Here is a 22,090-nt window from a genome sequence, read left to right as displayed (position 1 = left end):
GGCAGAGCAACATATCTGACATTTATGGGATGAGATTTGTCAGGGTCAGAAAGGGTAACTCTTTAAAATTGTTTAAAGAGTGTCTTAACCTTTGGCATGCTGCCTGGGGAACTAAAAGTAACCTCTCATTCCTCCCTACTGATATTGTGGAATTTCAAGTTTCTAGAAAAGAACTTTTGAGTATCAGTCAGCAAAAACAGTGGAGTGGCTAGATTTATTCCTTATGGCTAATCACCCCTAATTTGCCTACAGGGACCCCAGTGGTCATTGGGGTAGAAGAGGATACATCACTCTACAACATACAGGACAACATCCTGGGCTCTATCCTCATGGCAGCAAGCTCATTTTGCCTCCTGTTTCATAGTAAGAGTCATTGTTCACCGAGACAGCAGCATGTGTAGTGACTGGAACATGCAATTCAGAGTCCGATTACATGGGTACAAATCCTGGTTCTGTCTCTTACTAGCTCTGTGATCTTGAGCAAATCATGTAGCATCTTGGCTTCTGCGTCTGCAAGCCAGAGGGAAATAATAGCTCAGTCAATAAAATATGATGAGGCTCAAATGATGGCAAAAGTCCTCAGTACAGTGTCTGGCATGTAAAGGGGTGTAGTAAGTATTCACTATTTATCGCAGACCTACTTACTACGTCCCACACTGAATTATGTGCTTTATTTAATTCTGTAATTTAATCCTACAACAACTCTCAAAGGTAGGGCCTATGCTTATAATCACCATGCTATGCTACTCACCTTGTTTCCCTAAGAGAAATATTTTCATGTCAGTGGCTATTCCCACCTGCAATTTTCCCTTGACAAATTGCTCCAAGATGGGTACTTCCTAAGGGGAAGCTTTCTCCATTAGCGAGACAGGAGGGGAAATGGAGGGGCAAACCTTGACCCACCATTACCAAGAAATCCACTGTGGAAGTGAGTCATCTATCTCTCGTCACTGGGCTGGACTTGATGATTAATGGGAGACATTTAAGATTAATACACTTTCTTGTTTAAGTTTTGAAAATTAAAGATCTTAGAAATGTGAACCCAGAGAATAAAGAAAAAAAAAGGAAGTAGAACAATATTCTCTTTCTAGTTACCTGCTTTCAAGAACTCAATCCCTTTATGCCAGCATTTAGAGAATTGCCTGTCCCCAACCAGGTCATCTTGCTTTCCTCTTCTCCCTCCTCACCTCCAAAAGGACATGAGTTCCAGCCAAAGTGCATATCATAGATCCTCAGCACAAACAGTTTCCAAGTTACCAAATGGGACAGTGGAACAATTGATTGTACTGGCACAGGCCATCAGTGGGAGATAAGAGAGTGACATGTGGGTCCAAACAGCTATTGTTGCTGCGTTTTTCTGTTTGGTTTTGGGTCTTTTTTTTTTTTTTTTTTTTTTGTAAGCATGAGTGCACAGGCTGTGCTGGCCTAAGACCTTGAGATTCTTGAGAAAGAAAAGATACCTCAGCTAGAGTCTTATTGAGGCCAAGTTTCTAAGAGCTCAGGCCCAATCCTGTCACCTTAACAGAGCTGACACTGCCTCATCCTGAAATGGGCTTTCAGATACAGCTATCAAGAGCTACCCTTTGGCCCCAGATGTCACTACCAGAGTCAGGCCATTTAAATGAGCATGGCTGACATTTATTGAGCACTTTTCACTGTGATAAAAGTGCTTTTCAGGCTTTCATTTAGATCTCGAAACAGATGCATTTTAAAGGGACTTATATTTTCTGATTTCTAGGAATAAGAAGGCAGAAGCCAAGAGATCTTGAGAACCTCACCTATAACTGCACAGCTGGTCAGTGATAGGGCAAGAATCTGAGCCCAGGCCTGTGTTGTTGACCTTAAACCCATTGCCTAAGAATGAGAGGAGAGAGAAGGAAAGCACAGGAAGTGGGGGAAAGGATGAAGACAAAAGAAGAAGGTATGATGTAAGACCTAAAGTCAACACCCAATATTACGTGCTGCCTTGACATCTGGCAAAGTATGGCAGGCCCCAAATGACCTAGATGCGAGTTCCCCTCCTCACTCCGCTCCCAAGGATAAGGTTTTCTAGCCATACAACACTCTTTATCAGAGATCAGACAGGGCTGGGCATGGTGGCTTGTACCTGTAGTCCCAGCTACTTAGGAGGCTGAGACAGTACGATCACTTGAGCCCAGGAGTTTGAGGCTGCAGTGAGCTGTGAGCTATGATTATACCACTGCACTCCAGCCTGGGTGACATCATCTCTTAAAAAAGAAAAGAAAAGAAAAGAAAAAGAGACCAGGTGTGATGGCTCACACCTGTAATCCCAGCACTTTGGGAGACCAAGGCAGGCAGATCACAAGATCAGGAGTTTGAGACCAGCCTAGCCAACATGGCAAAACCCCATCTCTACTAAAAATACCAAAATTAGTTAGGCGTGTTGGCGGGCACCTGTAATCCCAGCTATTTGGGAGGCTGAGGCAGGAGAATCACTTGAATCCAGGAGGCAGAGGTTGCAGTGAGCCCATATTGTGCCATTGCACGCCAGCCTGGGCGACAAGAGCAACTCCATCCCAAAAAAAAAAAAAAAAAAAGCAGCAGCCAGGTACAGTTCCTGCTTACCCCTGAGTAGTGGGCTTCAGTTCCCTGCCAGACCAAGGAATTATTCAAACAAGGTAACCACATTCTCCCTCACAAATCAGGGGGCACACCACTCTCCTGATACTGCAAAGCTTGCCTGCCTCTGCTTGTTCCCTCCGTTTCCAAGCGCAGCAGCCATGTGGCCTTGCACGCATGAGGTGTCCTCCTCCTGGGGCTTTGAGTGAACATATGTATAAATAAACCACCGTTCATACCATCTGTCCAGTGTCAGGTATCGTATCTCGTTCAGCCATGCCTGCATCCCTAGGATGGAAATCCATCCCTTTCAAGAGGAGGTGATCAAAACAGAAGAAAAATAGTTAAAGAGGAAAGGATGAAGGATGAATCTGAGGTGACCCACCCGTTGATTCAGCCACAGGGTCTTCCACGTGGGTCCAGAGGCTGTGATGCTGTGATTAAGAGAGCAGATCTGGAGACAGCCTGGATTTAAATCATTTGTCTACCACCTTCAGGCAAGTTACTTAACCCCTCTGGGCCTTCATCCCTCATCTGTAATGTGGGAATGGATAATAGCAACCATCCATTTGGTGTAAGAATTAAATAAAATCATCCATGTATAAGGCCTAGCGCTTAGCAAAAACCCATTGTCTTTAATATCCTAAACCTTCAAGCTCTGGGATCACTTTTCCTCCTGAATCTACCAGAGAACCCATTTGCCTTTCCTCCACTGGCCCAGCCAGCTCATCTTTGTGTTTCTGCAGCATTATTTGTGGAGCTGTTGACTGCAATATTCCTTTAAAATGTCTCTAAATTGTGTGCACCAACTTAAGTAAACAACTGAAGGACCTTGTCCTCCTATGCTACCCAACAAGGAGCGCTAGTTTCAAGCACTCTAAAACTGCCACAGACTTCACACGACAAGGACAGCAGAGAAAGTCGTTCTGAGAGTTTTCCAAGTGAATAGGCATCAACATTCTGAAAAGCTTCAGCAGCGTCTACTGGGTATTCATGTTTGAATATTTATTCACCAATGAGCGCTCACATTTATTGAGTGTTTATTATGTGGCAGGCACTATTACAAGCATTTACATGCATTCACTCTTTATTTTCACAGCAATAGATTTGAGGTAAAGTATTGCCCTAATTTTGCAGATGAGGAAATGGAGGCAAAGGGGGGTTCACCAATTAATTCAAGATTCAGAAATTCTGTTTAACTGGTCTAGGGAAAAGGCCCAGGCAGTGGTCTATTTTCAAAGCACCCTCAAGGGTTCTCAGGTGCTGTCAGGGTCAGAAACGCTTGCCAGAGCCAGCATGCTGATCCTGCGATCCTGTAATCACGTCATGCCTTGCATTATGAACTGTTTCCTCTAAGTGTCTCATGTCTCCAATTACATCATAAATCCCAGGAGTGAAACAGCTCAACAGAAACAATGTCTTCTATTAATCTGGAATCTATTCCTTCAATACTGACACCACTGGGTTTGTTCAGAGTAGCCACTCAGTACCCTTGACATTTACATACTTGGATTGTGCACAGTGACGGGGAATTTCTGCCCTGCAAGGCAGGCACTATTTTAGGCGCCTTACATCAATTATTTCCTTTATTCTAAGAAGTGGGAGTTACTCTTATTATTCCCATTTTATAGATGGAGAAACAAAGGCACAAATTGCTTATGGACACACAACTAGTAAATGGCAGAGCTCTGAGTTGACCAATCTGGCTCCAGAGCATGACCTAATCCAACATAGTAGAGTGGAAGGCAAGGGGAAGGGGAGAGGAAAACCATAAAGAGGAAGAGAAAGTCAACTTGAGAATTCCAAGTTATTTAACTAGTATAGTATCAGTTTGGTAGGACTGCTGTAATGAAGTATCATTGACAGGGTGGGTAAAAAACAGGAGTTTATTATCTATCTCACTGTCTTGGAAGCTAAAAGTCTTCAGGGGACAAGAAATATCTTTTTTTCCCCTGTTGGGTTCATGACTGTGGCCCCTATAACAACAGACAGATTAACAGGAGAAAAGCATGGCAGATTTATTTCATGTAAGTTTTACACAGCATAACCTTTGGAGATGAAGACCCAAAAAAAGAGGGAAACGTCTGTAATGTTATCCTAAGCTTGGTGAAGAAGTGGATAATTGCAGAGAAGTATGATTGGACAAAGGTACCATGAGGTACCATTATTACCTAATGGTAATAAACGGAGTTGGTGGGGGGGAGGGGGGAGAAATTTAGCAAGTCCTGTTTGTTCAGATTCTTCTGTGTCCCTGTCCTCAGAGATAAGGATGTTTCTTTCCTCCAGCTATAGGGAGGGCACCTCTCACATAAAGGTCTTATGATCTGCTGCAGGGAAAGCTCAGAAAATTCTTTCTAGATTTTATGACCTACTTCTGGAGAAAAGGGCTAAGGGAAGGTGATAGTGACTTTCCTGCTTTTGCTGTTTTCTCAAATGCCAAACTGTCGTATTTGATGTTCAAAGATGTGTGCAATCTTTGACTTTACTTACCACATAGAAGCATCTCCCCAACCTCTGCCTTTGTCTTCCACATGGTGTCCTCCCTGTGTGTGGGTTTGTCCTCAAATTTATCCTTTTCATAAGAACACCAGTCATATTGTATTAAAGCCCACCCTAGTGACCTCATTTTAACTTGACCACCTCTGTAAAGATCCTCTCTCCAAATACATCACATTCTGAGGTAGTAGGGGTAGGACTTCAACATATATATTTGAGGAAGACACAATTCACTGCTCCACAGAAGTCGGGGGTTGCATGGTGTGTGGGTTAATAAGCCAGTGCTCCACAGGAGTGGGAAGGAAAACACTCCCAGGACTGGAGGCTGCCAAGAGAACAGCTCTGATGTGTTTAGATGAGGGTGGGTCAAACTTCAGCAGAGGCCAGGATAGCAAGGACCACGCTCAGGCTTCCGCTGGCACTGAGCATGCGCGGTCACCGAATGGCTCCCCTCTTTTCCTGGCAATGCCTGGGCTCCTGGATTGCACAACACTCTCATCAATGAAAACCAATAAGCTGAAAGAAAAACTAAACAACAACAAAATAAACCACACACATAAGAAAGAGTAACCTTATGTTGTCTGTAAAAAACCTCAAAAAATGCCAACAAATACTGAGTCAGGAAATTCTCCCCTAATAGCTTTTGTTGGAAACATTTAACATTTCTACTTTATCTCTTCTTTTCTTTCAGACCACTCCTCAGAGGCAATCAAGTGCAACAATACCATCATTCAGGACTTTTGGTTCCCAAAGGACTCACTCTGAGCCTCGGCCAACATACATCCTTATAATATCAGAGCAGCCTAAACTCCCCGAGAGTGGATTTCCTCCAGTCTTTCTGAGCTGAGGGAGGGGAGGATTACATATCTGATACACCAGTTTTGTTGCCATCTGGCCACCAAAAGAGAGCACTGGGTTGATTGTATCCCCTAGGTAGTGACTGCTGAGAAGACACATCCCCACATCTGGCCGTGGTCAAGAAATACCAAGGACCTTCCATAAGGGGCCTTTCAGTGCCACCCAATGGCAACCCTCACTTTCCAGGACAAGAGTTCAGTTAAAGACTGGACCACTGGACCTCACACAGGAAGCTCACACCCCAGCTAGCCCTGAGTTCAGAGTGCGCCAGCAAGCTCCAGGCTTGAGGTTCCCATCTACCCCTAAACTCTCAGGAATGCGTGCAAACCTCTCCCGAGGCAGTGGGTAAACCCCTGCTCTTCTGTACCTCTTGGTCAGCCAGCCAGCGAGCAGAGGACAGCTTCCCTTCTTGCAGGTCCCCCTTACATTGCAAGAGCCAATGAAGGCAAAAGCCAAATGGAGACCAAAATGCCAAATATTGAAATGTTTCAAAGTTACAAGTCAAGTCAAAATTACTATTAAATAAAATAAGTTCTAGCTTCCCACCTTGACAAATAGAGCTCCTCAATGGCCTGAAAGGTCAGTTTGCATTTAGAATGGTCAGTCTTCTTGGAATTTGAATCTGAGATTTTCCTCCCCTCCCCAGACCCTGTCGCTGGCCGACAAGCTGCTCTGCTTTTCTTCCCACCCTCAACTGCTTTCCACACCATAAGGGCAGTGAGCCACCCAGACTGTACATCCTAGATCCACCCACATCCTTCCCAAACTGCTGCCCAGAGCTGAGCACAGTCCACCTTGGGGGAAGGACCCAAAGCAGATTGGAGCAGGCCCTGGAAAGAGACACATTCTGAAGGCCTGGACACCTGGAACATGATAGGGAGGCGGAGGCACTTTTTCTTCTTCCAGGAGGACACGCCCCCTTAATCCCACAGGCTCTGGCTCCTGCTCTGTGGGGAGGAGTGTGCTGAGGAATTCCAGAGAGGGCCTGTCTCCCAGGAAGAGCGCACAGCAGGGGCCACACCCAAGGGCAGTTCTGATGAGGGTTCTTCTCAGCCCTCCTTCACCTGCCTGAAGGGGGCACCATGAGAAGGGGAGGGCAAATGCCACAGCCCCGTCCCCAAAAGCCCTCAGCTCATCAGTCAGCGATTCCCCTTGCTATGAGTCTGTGTCTCCTGCTAATGTGGACTTCACAGGATAGTAGGCAGGGTGAAGGGCAAAGGGCCTGTTTGGTCTCCCTCTGGAGGGGTTGCTTTCTTTATGATATGCAGATACTTACTGCCCACCGCACTCTGCTTTGGGGCTTTAGCCAAAATCCAGAGACCTCCATTTCCCTCGGGGGACAGAATGGACACATAGTTCTAACACGACAAGGATTTCAGCTGGGAGGAGTGTTTCACCTGCCCACATTTTAACACCATGAGGAGGGAGAGAGCGAGCGTGTGGTTCACATATGGGCAACTTTAAAAGCAGGCACTATCGTGTGACAAGACTAAACTTAGGGAAACGTGTCTGCAGTGACACGGGGAGAAGACACCAAATTCCCACTGGGGAAGCTCCACGAAGACTTTGGAAGAGAATGTTCATCTGGATCCACTTTCACACTCACAGAAACCTGCTCTTTCACAAACTTGGTCGTTTTGTGAAATGGCTTGGACTTGGACAGCACGGCGCCGTCCAAGGCCCTGAGGGCAGGAGGCCACTTCCCTTATACCACTGAACTACTTCTGGGTTGGCAGCAGCTACTGTCCCCACCCAGAGTGCCTTCCTTTTGTCTTAGCAGTTGTGAAGCGTGAGGAAGCACTGTCACCTGCCAGGCGCCCAGCCTCTCCCGCCTCCACTCGGCATGGCGGGGACCACCTGGCCTGCGGCTATGAGTGGGCTCAGCCGTGCTCTGGTCTCTGGCCAAGAGGGAGTTGAGGAACTTAGGTCTTGTGCGTCAACACAGAGGAGTGCATAGAGAAAACAGGACCTAATTTGAAACTGGAGGCTCTGAATTTAAGTTCTGATTCAGCTGCTTCTTAGTTGTAAGCTTTTTAGACATCAATGGATTTTCTGGGCTTTATCTGGAAATTGGAGTTTCTTCATCTGGAAATTGGAGACATTAAGAACACCTGTTTTCCTACCTCAGTGAGGAAGTGAATGAACTACTACAGTATCATTTGGAAGCTGTGAATTCTGAATTGTTAGAGTTATGAGACTTGGCTTTGAATAGGAACACTGTGGTCTTTGTCTATGGTTAATTAATGCCGACTCTCTAGAACCATGGCTCTGCCTACACTGGTAGGCCAAATAGTAACAATAATGGCAACAACAACCTCTTGAAGAAGAAAAAGTCTGTAATAATATAATCATAATAGCTCAGTATTTGTTGAGAACCTTCTATGTGCTAGAACTAGTCTGCATGCTCAGATTCACCTCATTCAATACTTAACCACACCTCACGAGAACCACTATCACACCTGATCTCTGTCCCTGCACACCAGTCTGATGCATGGACTGAATGCGCCTGGATATCTGAATACTAATACATTCCACCTCCTGTTGGGATACCTTGCACTCTCATTTGGGACCTTCTCAATGTTAGCCAACTGGACCTTCTTGAATTTTTACATACTCACAAGATGCCATGCTAGATGAGGCTTTCTCCAAACATAAGCAAGCATCAGGGTCTGACCTTGGGTTTATTCGTCCCAATGCAGCCCAGGTGTTCATACCTGTTCCCAGTGATCCCAGCACCACCTGAGCTATAAGAACTGGGTTTCCCATGGTTCCAGTTATTGCTGAATAACAAATCATGGTAACTACCATTAGGCTGGCCACTACCAGCCTAGTGGTAGTGGCTTCCAACCACAACAATCATTTTATTATCTTTCATATTTTGTTTGGATCAGGAATTTGGGAAGCTACTGGGTGGCTGTGGCTTGGGGGTCTGTCATGCAGTTGAAGTCAGTCGGTGGTGAGAGCTGAAATAGTGGGGAAACTGACAAACTGGGAACTGGCCAGAAATCTCTCTTCATGCAGTCTCAGGCCTTCTCCCTGTGGCTGTTCCATATGGACCAGTTGGGCTTCCTCCCAGCATGGCAATCTCAGGGAAGTCAAGCTGTATACATGGCATCTCAGGGCTTTGGCATGAACATTCCAGTGAGTAAGGTAGAAACCATGGTACCATTTTTGACCCAGTCTTAGAAGACATATAGCATGACTTCTTCCACAGTCACAAACATGTCAAGATGCAAAGGGAGGGAACATAGATTCCACCTCTCCATGAGAGGAGTGTTAAAGTTACAGTGTAAAATAAGCATGTGAGATGAGAGATATTACTGCAGCCATCTTTGGAAAGTACAATCTGTCATAGCTACTGGAGAAGAGGGTCTACTGGGAAATAAGACAGACTCAGCCCCTAGATGCCACATAAGCATCTGGTCCTAATGTTCCCACTCTGCCCCATGAGGAAGGCTTAGATTTTTCACCATCATCTTATGTGGGCCTTGGTTTCCCACCATCTTTTCAGTTTCTCACTGAAACCCTAGCCCTAGACTTTGAAAATTCAGGCTTCCTCCCCTAGACCATGGCAGCTCTTCCCCTCCTAGCTGGACCCCATTCCTGAGGATTGCCAACTGACTACAGTGGACACATTGTGGCCCTAATCTATACCTGGCAAATGCCACTGAGAAGAACACCTGCCACTCCCACTTCTGCCCCTCTAGTACCCTCCTGCAACGGCCATCCCAACCCAGACTGAGTTCAAATTCACTAAGTTGCCTATTTATTTTACCCATTTGTATGACTCCATTGATGACATCCAATGTGGGTTTCACCAAAGCAGCTGGCTGAACCTCAGAGTGTGCAGCATCATGACACTTAAGCAGGACACTTCAAGGTATGGGCCAAGACAGGACTCAGCTCTGCAATTTGCTAGCAATATAAATTTTAGACAAGTCACATGACACTCTGAATTCTTGTGATATGAGGATAAGAGTACTTTGCTGTGTTGTATTTATCTGCAGGCTCCAGCAAGGTGCCTATGAAAATGAGTTGAAGACATGTATCATGTACCATGTAATTATTATTACGGTTGCCACCTAACATTGCTTCTCTATTCTCTTGCCCTGTCTACAGGGAAAGACAGTGTACCCTTCAGCTAAAATATGTCCGTTCTCTCTTAGCCAGCCTGCTCCAAGCCCAACAGGCTGTCCGCTCATTTTTCTCTATCACACTCCTGCAGCAGGAGATTAGAGCAGTGAATGCCATCCTGGCCCCACCTCCTCTGCGCTCAACTCACAGGCTTGCTGTGGGCAATCTCAGCCTCTTTCCAGATACCCTGTTAATGCCACCCTAAAATCGGATGACCTAAGTGGTTGGTCCCAAAGACCAGTCCCACATAGGTGGACACACCCAGGCCATGCTCCTTGAGTGAGCAGAGAGGCCTGCAGCTGGGCCTCCCCCACCACTCTGTGTTCACCCTGTCCTGCATTCCTGGGATACAGATGGGAACTGGGTACATGAGGACGGGCCAAGGCACCAAAGTGACAGCAATCAGCTATGGATAAAAGAGCAGAGTCCTGGACAAGCACCTCATTCCTCTCCCACAAGATTCAGACCATTCCAGGACAAATTCCCTAGGATGTTGCATTATCCGCCTGTCTGGACAGTCTGGCAGGAAGGAAACCTTTCAACAGTTCCAGCTTGATGTTTCTGGGCTCTGGGCTTTTCTCCTTACTCTGATGTTTCCCACACAAGAAAAAGGAGCTGCTGGCCGGGCTCTGAAGATCTGGCCCATTTCTGATGCAAAGCAGCTTATTTCTAACTTCAGAACTGCCAATAGTGCTGGAGGGGGCTGAGTGAGGGAAAGGACGATAGAATTGTTTATCTTTCAAGGAAACCCAGAGGGTAGAAACAGTCAAAAGATTAGCCTGGGTAGCTTTACTGCCAGGGATGGGTGGCAGGATGGGAACCTGCCTCCCGATTCTACCATGAATCAAGGTTTTACAACTTTTACAGGCATTTCTCTTTACTCCTCAAAGTAGCTTCGGGGAGAAAAAGAATGACAGTTTAATCTCTCTATCCTCGCCAATTTTTATTTCCTCCTCCTGAACTACCCCTTCACCCTCCCTCCCAACCTAAAAAATCCATCTGGTGTCACTGAGGGCCAAGCAAGGTCCATGAACAGCCGCTGGAGGCTGATGCAGCCAGCGTGGGTTTGGGAGGACCCTTGGTAGGATTGTCCTAGACTGGAGCTACTTGGCCAGTGGTGGGGCAGTGGTGGGCGTGCTGCATTAGAGGGACTGGGGGAGGTAGAAAAACAAAAAGCGATCCAGGACACATGAATGGGCCTGGAATAATGAGAAGGGAATGTGGCTAACAAAAGTGGCCAAAGTACACAAGAAAAGACAAAGAGAAGAGCCACCCTCGGAGGAAAGAGAACATGGAAGGAAAAGAAGATGGAGGAAAAGGAGGAGGAGGAGGCAGGGGGAGAAGAAAGTGCTAGAAATGAGGAGAGAGTAAAAACAAGGCAGAGAGGTTTGGAGTGAGAGGAGTTAAAAGAGTACGACAGTAAAAGAAGTAGGAAGAAAGGAAGGGAGAAATCACCAAATTATAAACAGGTTGTGCCCTAAAGACTTTCTTTACAATAGGTAAGTTTAAAACTAAAACCCATCTCCATCCAAGACATCGACTCCCATATTGACTAAGTTCCTAATGCGACCTGCAAAATGGGCCAACTTAGACGGATCCAAGTGTGAGCACCTCCTTATGCTTTGTACCTAGGCACCTCTCTGGCTTCAGCCTAGTCCCGACCCAGATACAAAATCTCCAGGCTCTCAACCCTGCCTGCACATTAGGATTTCCAGGGAAACTTTTTTGTTTGTTTTCCAGAGTCTCGCTCTGTCATCCAGGCTGGAGTGTAGTAGCATGATAATGGCTCACTGCAATCTCTGCCTCACAGGTTGAAGCAATTCTCCTGCCCCAGCCTCCCAAGTAGCTGGGACTACAGGTGTATGCCACTGTGCCCGGCTAATTTTTATATTTTCAGTGGAGACAGGGTTTCACCATGTTGCCTAGGCTGGTCTCGAACTCCTGACCTCAGGCGATCCGCCTGCTTCAGCCTCCCAAAGCGCTGGGATTACAGGCGTGAGCTGCCACGCCTGGCCAAGGGAGACTTAAAAAGTACCTATGCCTGGGTTCTTGCTTGGATGAGTTTAATCAGAACTTCTGCTGGAGGAACACATACAGGGTTTTAAAGCACATCCAGGTGATTTTAATGCACAGCCAGAGTTAAAAATCACTAATAGAACTTACACTGTAGTGTTCAGCTCTGCGGAGAGGGGCAGTGGTTAGTGGGCTTTTGGCCCTTGTAAATAATATTGTTTCTAAGGGGAAATGTGTTTAGGTTTTAATTCCAGATGCCAGGCACTAACCAGCCCCCACACCCCGTATCCCACATACCCACGTCTGCAACACTTATTTTGTCAATGGAAGTAGGAGGCACAATAGCTGGTGGAGCTTCCGCCTCCACCCAGAGTTCCAATGGGAGGCCCCCATTCCGTTCCCAGTGTGGCGAGGGCCATCCAGTCACGTGTGGGATACTTGAGTGTTTCCAAGTCAGGGAGTTCTTACTCAAGATTGGTTAAAGCTGAAAGAAAAGAGAAAACAAACTGTGTCAACGTGAGTCTCACTTGGATAAAAAATAAATAAACATACAATAAGTAAAAGAAACGATGTATCAATAATAAATGCCAGAGATGGAGGCTCCATAAGAAATGGCAGAACCTTCAGGTCAACAAACAGGGCCGGGCACCGTGGCTCACGCCTGTAATCCCAACACTTTGGGAGGCTGAGGCAGGCGGATCACGAGATCAGGAAATCAAGACCATCCTGGCCATCACGGTGAAACCTCGTCTCTACTAAAACTACAAAAATTAGCCGGGCGTGATGGCACATGCCAGTAGTCCCAGCTACTCGGGAGGCTGAGGCAGGAGAGTCGCTTGAACCCAGGAGACGGAGGTTGCAGGGAGCCGAGATGGCGCCACTGCACTCCAGCCTCCATGGAGATAGAGCAAGACTCTGTCTCAAAAAACAAACAAACAAAAAGGGAAGACACAGGCCTGGAAATGAAGTTGAAATGTGGCTTAACAATTCCATACGAGGAAACCTGTTGTGCCAAGATATCAAGAAAACTGGTTTTTTAAAGCTGTGTTAACTTGTGTTAGAGCTGCCAGACATAGCGAGATCATTCCAATCAAACCAATACACAGCCATTTCTCCTGGGGGAAAAGGGACAGGATGGAGCTTGAGCACTAAACACTGGAGAAACTCGGCATCACGTGGGGCTACTGAAGACTCCACGCAAACCTCTGCAGCCCACACGCTCCACCCACGAGCTGGCAACTGAAGGGTTAGGTCCCACTTCCTACGGATTCCGTGGAGATATGCACATGGGAAGCAGGATGCTGCCTGTGAACAACACCCAGGGAGACAGTTGGCAGCAGCACAAAGCTTCGTGAAATCCTTGAAGCCAACAAGACAGATCAGAACAGGCCAGAGGGTACAGCCAAAAACCTGTTATTTCTTCACCTCTTCCAGCATCACACAATATAAAATCAATCAAATAACTGAATTACACCAGCCACAGCCTAGGGAGGATTATGTAAATGGAGCCATTGTCTGGTGGCAAGGCAGGCTCCTCTGAATTCCACTCTGAAGAGACTCTCTGGCCAGCAAAGGGGGGGCCAGGGCTCTGGTGCCCAGCTGGTGGGCCCTGGGCCTGCGCAGAACAGAATCGCAGCTCATCCTTGCTGAGTAGGTTTCTCCCACCATGAGGGTGGCTGCTCCATGAGGGGCAGCCAGGCGGAAGAAGTCTGCACACCAGCCACCTTCTCTTACTCTAATTAGTAACAGGACAACACAGTTGTGCCTAAATTATTTGAATTCCTTTGTAAATCAGGCTCCATAGTTACCAAGATTGGAGATCTTTGCACATTCTCTCAGAATAAGGGGTTCACAGAGGGGCCCAGGAGGAGCAAGAAAGACGGCAGCCCAGCCAGGGGAGAACTGGGGCGTGCCAGGGTAGTCCATAGCAACACTCTAGGCAAAGCAGCAGCTCCCGAGATCTGATCTTGTCCTTCAACAGCATGCGCTGTTGCTCCCATAATGGCAGGTCAACCATTCTCTGTTCAGATGCTACGGCCTCTTCAACAAATTCATCCATCTCATGGCTTCTGCCTTCTCACAGCTTCTGTTTCTTGTGCCATCTGCTTACTTGTCTCTATGTGCCTCGTAGCTTATGCACATCTCCAGAATCTGGCATATCTGAATGGCACTTAGTGACACTAAGACAGAGAGACTGATTAGTTCCATTAATTACTACTCTCTATGGACCTCTCTTATTGGACAGAAATCTCACTGCAGCCTCTCACTGGCTGCCTTTTGAGTCAGGCACCATCCTCTGGACCAGACTGCTAAGGTCAGAATAGAACAGGGTCATTGTGCAAAGCATGGTACCCCATGCATAAGGAATCGCCTGTGGCTTTGTTCAGGCAAAACACCTTGTACAGGAGAATCTCAGCCTCCCTTGATCTGTGACCCTGCTTTCCTTTTGTCAGTTTAAGACACACACACTCCTGGACAAGACACTAAAGCTATCATGAGCAGTGCACAGGAAAGCTATTGCATTACTAGAAGAGAAAGAACTCAAGTGGCTTCTAGAGCTGAATATCAAGGATTCTGGATTCTCATATGATAAAGTTGAAAATTACTGCACTGAGGTTGAATCAGGTGCAAAGGGAAGAATAGACTGTTAGAGAAGGGTAAGTAACAGTTATCCAGTGCTGGCCCTGGGTCAAGCTGTGACCCGGGGAGATAAGCACTCAACCAGCATTAACCACTACACGCAGCTCATGACATTCTGACGTCACTTGGGGCAGTCTGGCAAACCTGTTTGTTGACTGACTTCAAAGGACTTCCAACCCTTTCTCCCTTAACCACTATCACAGAAGCTGAAAAAGACTTTTCCAACTTCCCTCACAGGCGAGGAGTCTTGTGGTCCTGTTCTGGCCAATAAAATACAATGGGAAGTCATGTGGGAGTTTTGGAAAAGTTGTTCATTTTCAGAGAAAAGGAAGAAGAAGCCCTAGAACGTAGATCCTTTCCCCATGCATATACTTAAAAAAAAAAAAAATCCTGCTATCACCTCCCACTTCCACCCCCTGCTTTCTGCTGGGAATGAAGACTTAATACCTGGAGAGGCTGATGCCTTCTTATAAGATGAGGCAACAAACATGAAGATGAAATTAAAGATGGTGAACTTGTCAAAAAGAGCATGGGTTCCTGTTGAGCAGCTGAATCAACAAATCAACACCGGCTGCATATCCAAACTGATACAAGTAATATGACTATCCCCATCTTTTATAGAAGAAAAAGGAGGGTGGGTAAGCAACTGGTCGAAGATCTCTTAGCTACAAAAGGGCTTAGTTCAAAACCAAGCCTGTTGATTCCAGAGACCGATCCATCATGATATGCTCCTCTCTAGACAGAAGAAACCTCAGAATTGAAAAGTTCATATTTAGAAGGACTCTTAAGCCTCTGTAGCCCAATTCCTTCCAATTAAGAGATAAGGCGCACAGTGATTAAGTGCTGGGCCCAAGTCTATTGGCTTTTGCCTCCTGAAGCTGAATCCTGACACTCATCCAGTGTTCTTTACATTATCCCATGCTCTCTCTCCCGGGAAAAATAAGAGACTATAATTCCTGTACAGTACCATGGTGGCTTCTACATTGCCTTAGCTAAGGATTTGTCATCTTGATTCATTTTGGGCCTCTGACACCACAGAAACCAAGACAGAAGAAAGGACAATAGTATTGCATTTCAGAAAGTTATCATGCTGGCCACATTACACTTCAATGTATTTAGACTATATTAAGCCAAGATATTTTATACCAGAAAATGTTACCTGAGAAGGAGTATTATTAGTGGCTTTTGCAATATTCACTCTAGGAGCCTGCAGCACAATCCCCCGAGGGAGAACAGTATTGCATTTGTAAAGCAATGGCAGACGCCATCCCTGAGGCAATTTCTATTATTAAGCTGCTCAAAAATAAACACATAAATAAACCAAACAAAACAAAACTCTCCAATTTTCTAAAGAACTCAAGAAAATGAAAAGGTCTTTTTACACACATTTGCCACCTTCCCATAGTTTGTTGGCCATGATGAAGACTTCGGTTTTGAAAACCCAACTCTAAACATCTTTTTTCTTCCACACTCTGGCTCCTTTTCAAGCATCTCTTAACTCTCCCCAGAAGCTGCCATCATCCTATGATTGATGCATTTCTGGAGGTTCAGCTGAACTTGTCTGTTCACATTATCCAGCTGTTCAGTGCCTGTGGTTTTCACTAATGGTAGTTATATTTGATCATTCCCTTCTTGCCCCTAAACTTTCTGGCAATGCTCAAGAAAAATATGGAATGCAACTAGTACTGAGGGCCCTGCAAATTTAGCAAAGTTTAGGATAGGAAAACGTTCTGCATTTGCAATAATATAGGATTCAGGAGAAAACAAGAAGACTCGTTCATTTACTTGTTCCACCAATAAATGTTGAGGACCTGTTGTATACCAAGGTCTCTGCTCAGCACTCTAGATGCTCTATTCCATTTAATAATGCTGCAAACTTAGAAGTTAAGCACTTCTATTATGCTCACTTTAATCAGAAAATTAAGGCTTAGCAAAATAGAATAGCTTAACCAATGCAAAATATGATGGGGGACTTCAAGAAGCTTACAATCTCTTAGGGGAGGTAGCAGGTAGTACACACACACACACACACACACACACACTACAACACAAAGCAGAATGTATTCAATAGATGATCCAGTTTCAGAGCTCAGAGAAAGATATTGCATTTAGGCTTCATGGAAAAGATTGCATTTAATGCGGTTCTAGAAGATGGGTCAGATTGCTGCAAAGAGAAATAAAAGAGAAACAGATCCCAGCACAGTAGAAGGAATGATATAAGTAAAAGGGTGGTGGCAGAGAAATATAGAACATGCTTGTAAATGGAGGATAAGCCAGTTTAGTAAGAGCAAAGGGTACAGGAATAGAGTAAAGGTGTTAGGACTGGTAAGGTAGGTTGGGTACAGGTCATGAGGTACCTAGAATGTCTATCTCAACCTGGAAATTATCAGAATCACAAAGAGGAGCCACTGAGTGGTTTTAGGAACCCATGATACTGTCCCAAGGCAGTAAGAAGAGTGTGTTTGACAGTAATACAAAGCATGGAAAAGGAGGTGAGGCTGATGACTGCCAGTCCAGGCAGCCAGCAAGCACACGACGCCATGGCAAACAGTGAAGGCCTGAGCCACGGCGGAAGTGGTGAGGATGGAAAGAAGACCACAGACACAAGACCAATGGCAAAAACACCTGGCAATGGATAAGTGGGTGAATGAGGTGTCAAGAAATGATTAGATGCTGATGGTGCCACTAATACGCATCCAGACAAAGCTCAGTGTCTGGGAGTAAACTGTCAAGCAAAAAAATAGCAGTGCGAAGAACTTCCAGTTTAAAATGACACCTGCCTGGCAGTCCATGACTCAACCTCTCCCAATTTCCCAGTAAATATACGTACATTCCCCACTACATGTTTTAAATAATTAAATTCAAAATTAGCATAAATACAGAAATGGAATTGCCAAAATATGGAGAAACATTTTTACCAACTTCAAGAGAGAGGAAGGTGGATTCAGAGAAACAGTGAGTGGCCAAGCTACAGGTGCTCTCCTGAAGTAGGGAAGCCCATACATGGAAAAGAAAGTGAGGTGGCTTCTGGTCCTTTCCCACTGTCTGCCCTGTCTCAAAGGCCCAGGTCAGTGCTGAACAGTAAGTTCTATTGTGCAAGTGTTTATTTCTAAGGTGCCAGAATAAAACACCAATCACCTGTTCTCTACCGCGTCCTCTCCCACTAACCCCACCCCACTCACATTTTCTATCACATCTGTGAACTGAAAGCAATGAGCAGGAAGCTGTCGGAGTCTAGAATCATGCTCTGCATCCTAGGGGATGTAGCCCTCATATTGAAGCTACATAAGCAAGAAAAAAGACTCTAAGAAATCCAACAACAGTGTGTGCTGGGCTTCTAAATTTCCACCAACTCCCTTAGTTCAAAGTGTCAAATAATCAAGCAAGAGAATGAGATCTCATTTCTCTACAGCAGAGCCACAAAATCTGTGTGTTGGCAAACACTGAATGCAGAAGGAACTTGTTTAATCTAAGGATTAGTAAACAACAAACTAAATAGAGGGCCTATGAAAAAAAGTATGAAACCTCAGGGGAAAGGGAACAATATCCCGAAGATCAAGAAGATGAACACACCTTTGAAGATGATTTACTCTCAAAAAAAAGAGAAAATAGTATGAAATATTTTATTATTTTCAGTAGGATCTAAGAATATATGGCCTCTCTGAAACAGGAGCAGAAAGCCAAAAAGCTGAACTGAAAGAACGTGATGAGATGAAAAGACAACGCCATGGAACGTAAAGACAATAAACCCAGGTGAAAAGGAAGCTGAGTGAGATAAGGAGGCTGAAATTACAATATGAGAAATGAAGTCAGCACTGAGGGCAGTAAAACGGACCTTGGGAAATCTAACCAGTAATATGCAGAATGGAGTTGACAGAAGATAAAAGGGGGAGGGAGGGCAAAAAAAAATGTGTCATTTTTTAAGGCAAATGGGAAGATGATATTTGTAAAGCACAAAAAAAGGAAATTCAATCTGCAAATAATAGGTGTTACCAAAGGCAAGAACAAAGAACCAAGTTACCAAGACAAAGAACCCAAACACAGTAGGACCGGAGCAATGATCACAGATGTGATTTGAATGTAGTAGACATAAACTTCTCTAAGAAATCGACTTAATTTTTCTGTCTCAGGACTGTTGTCTTTAAAGTGGGGGTTTAGAGCATAATGCAGAGAGTTTTATGAATACTTGAAGGAGCGCCTATATGTTATTTTCTTGGCTTCAATATGGGTAGATAGTAAATGCTAAGTAACATCAGTTGTGATTTATTATTACTCTATAATAGCTCATACAAATTAGTAAATAGAAAAAAATAAAAGTACTGAAAACGTGATGAGTTCATTCATGAAATAAAACTATGAATAGCATATAAGCATATGAAAAATGTTCACCTCATTAGGAATCAAAGAAATCTAAATTAAAGCAATGAGTTACAACTCTTTCAATAACAAATTAGCTATGGTTTTTTTTTCTTTAATCATGATGCTCTACATTGAGAAAAGTGTACTGAAATCCCACTCCTTTGTTGGTGGGACTCTAAATTTGTTCAACCTTACATTTGATATTTATAGATCAAGGAGATTAAAGAGATTTATATTTTTGTTATGGACTGAAGCCTTGTGTCCCCCAGAAATTCACATGTTAAAGCCCTAACCCCCAATGTGACTGTATTTGGAGACAAAGTCTGGGAGAAGGTGATAAAGGTTAAATGAAGTCATAAGGGTGGGTCCATAACTGATTAACTGATAGGACTGGTGGTCATATAAGAAGAGGAAGAAACACCAGAGCTATCCCTCCACCATGTAAGAATACAGCAAGAAGGCTGCCATCTGCAAACCAGGAAGAGAGCCCTCACCAGAGCTGGCACCTTGATCTGGGACTTCCAACCTCAAGACCTGTGAGAAAATAAATTTCTGTTGTTTAAGCCACCAAATCTGCAGTATTTTGTTATGACACCCCAAACAAACTAATATGATTCTTTAACCAGAATCTCTTTCTAGGAGTCTATCCTAAGGAAGTAATCAGTGAAGCAGGCAAGGATTGAGGATGTAGCCTGTAGTATTACTGGAGTAGTTAAAAATAACCTCAATCTCTAACAACAGATGTTTGGAAAAGTACAAAATACACGTCATTGAGTCTTTTGCAATCATAAAAGCAAATTGTAAGTCTTATTTAATGGTGCAGTGGGGTAATTGTTATCTAATATTAATATAAAAGTAGAGCAAACTCTATATCAATATGATTCTCATTTTATTAAATTATTTATCAAGTATATCCACATAGAGAAAAGAATAAAAGGACATACATCAAAAAAAATTTAAAAATCAACTGGGCATGGAATATTATCTCCGATGGTAGAATTACAAGTAGGTCTTTTCTTTTTCTTTTCTTTCTTTCTTTCTTTTTTTTTTGAGGTGTTGTAAATCTTCAACAATCATCCTGCATTATTTTTACAATAATAAAATGCATTTTCTTTTTAAACAAAACAGATGAATCTTGCATCTGTCATTAGCTTGGAAAAGTCTTTAAAGAGAGCCTTGTTTCTTCATATTATGCTTATGTCCTGCCTGTAAAGTTTTAGAGATATTATCTAGGTCATGCACCTGCATTCATAAAATAATGTCATAAAGAAGTTTTCACTACAGGATGCTGGCGTTGTCACTGTGTTGGTAACTCCTGCATGATCTTACCTACAATCCCCAAACAATTGGGCATGTACGTACCTAGGAGTTCTATAATAGAGCTTAGCAAAATTCTTGCTTTTGTCTTTAAGATATATCAGTCCCATTGTGTGAGGTGGCTCATGTTTGTAATCCCAACAGTTTAGGAAGCTGACTTGGGAGGATTGCTTGAGCTCAGGAGTTCAGGACCTGCCCAGCCCAGGCAATATAGCAAGAGCTAGTTGCTAACTAAAAATATTTAAAATCAACTGGGCATGGTGGCATGCTCCTGTAGTCCCAGGTACTCAGGAGGCTGAGGTAGGAGGATCACTTAAGTCCGGGAGGGCAAGGCTGTAGTGAGCTGTGATCACACCACTGCACTCCAGCCTGGGTGACAGAGTGAGACCTTGTCTCAAAAAAATAAAAAATAAAGTGTATCAGTCCAAAATCGGATCAGTTTCCTTTGAATTTCAAAAAAGTAAGTAAAGTAAACATGAGTATTTTCTTGAAAAAGACACCACAAATACACCAAAATGGAAAATATTTTGTAGAAGAGAGAAGAAATTTACTCTAGATTGTTTCAGAAGAAGGAACTAGAATCAAAGAGTGAAGCCAGAGGAAGGAAGATTTTGATGCAGAACTAAGAACTCACTAATTAGAGATTCCTTGCAAAGTATGAGTCCCCCATTACTGGTGATTAATAGCAAACAGATGACCATGTGTTTGGAAGGAAAACAGAAAGGTTTTAATAAAAATAAATAGGTTTAAATAAAATGAAAGTTATTTATTTATATATTTTTATTTTTTTACATCTCCCAAGTCTCCATCATTCACAGAAAGACAATTTCTACATTAAATTTGAACCAAACTGAAAGGCAGACTAGATAATCTTTAAGACAAAGTAGCTATATCATTTTTGGTCTCAACTGAGCACTTTTGAGAGAAAAGAAGTGATAATAATTACACTGAGACAGGGAATTTTCGGGTTAAACTGAAATGTATGATCATCCTACTCTAGGGTCTCTTCCAACTCTTTGACAGTAACTAACTTCTATGTTCCTCAACCTTAAGTGTTTAATCCATGCTTCAGAGGCTAAACTGTTTCAGCACCTACCTTTGACTGGCTTAATTAAAATGGTCAGACATTCTGATGTATAACAACCTTCCTTTGAATGGCTGAAGCAGAGAGGAGGAGGAATGCCAAATTCCCCCAATAATTGGTCTTGGAGAAAAGAGAGAAGTGAGCACAGGTAATTGGAAGCCTACAAGGCACATGGCAGTGGCAACCCCAGAATTATTTTGAGTTCCAGTTAGCAGCATACCTAGGTGATTACTACTTGGGTATTTCAGTGTTTCCCAAGTGTAGCTGGAATGTGTGGCTCTGATTGGTTTTCCAGCTGGAAATGTTACAGAAACAGGAAGATTTCTGCTTTCATGTGTCTTGTTGCATCCTGCCTCTGCTTGGCAGAAGCTCTGGTCTGACAGTCATGTACATCTCTTCCACTGTGCTTTAGGATGGACATAATTTAGGGTGAGCTACAGCAACACTCACGGAATCACCCCCGCAACAAACAAGGCCACCCCCAAGTACACCCTGTGTGGTTTCACTATGGATGATCACAGGGCCATCAGTTGGAAACAGGTGATAGAGAAGAGGTTAAAGGTAGGCTTTTGTGGACACCCATTGATGTGATATGATTTTTTAAGGGTC

The 22,090-nt window shown here is 44.1% G+C and overlaps 1 long non-coding RNA gene across 1 annotated transcript in view; it reads right to left on the bottom strand.

Annotated features, from left to right (window-relative positions):
- Window positions 1–303: 303 nt before the first annotated feature.
- LOC126956519 (uncharacterized) overlaps window positions 304–22,090 on the bottom strand; it is a 30,214-nt gene continuing 8,427 nt past the window's right edge. The window contains exons 2-3 of the long non-coding RNA XR_007726405.1: window positions 12,379–12,565; window positions 304–510 (exon numbers count right to left, since the gene is read on the bottom strand). This is a non-coding gene — a long non-coding RNA (uncharacterized LOC126956519). The remainder of the gene's footprint in view (window positions 511–12,378; window positions 12,566–22,090) is intronic.

The sequence above is a fragment of the Macaca thibetana genome, chromosome 6 (assembly GCF_024542745.1).
Source record: "Macaca thibetana thibetana isolate TM-01 chromosome 6, ASM2454274v1, whole genome shotgun sequence".
In the NCBI taxonomy this organism is placed as follows: domain Eukaryota; kingdom Metazoa; phylum Chordata; class Mammalia; order Primates; family Cercopithecidae; genus Macaca; species Macaca thibetana.
The sequence above is the reverse complement of the archived record's forward strand: the minus strand, read 5'-3'. Positions and strand labels throughout refer to the sequence as shown.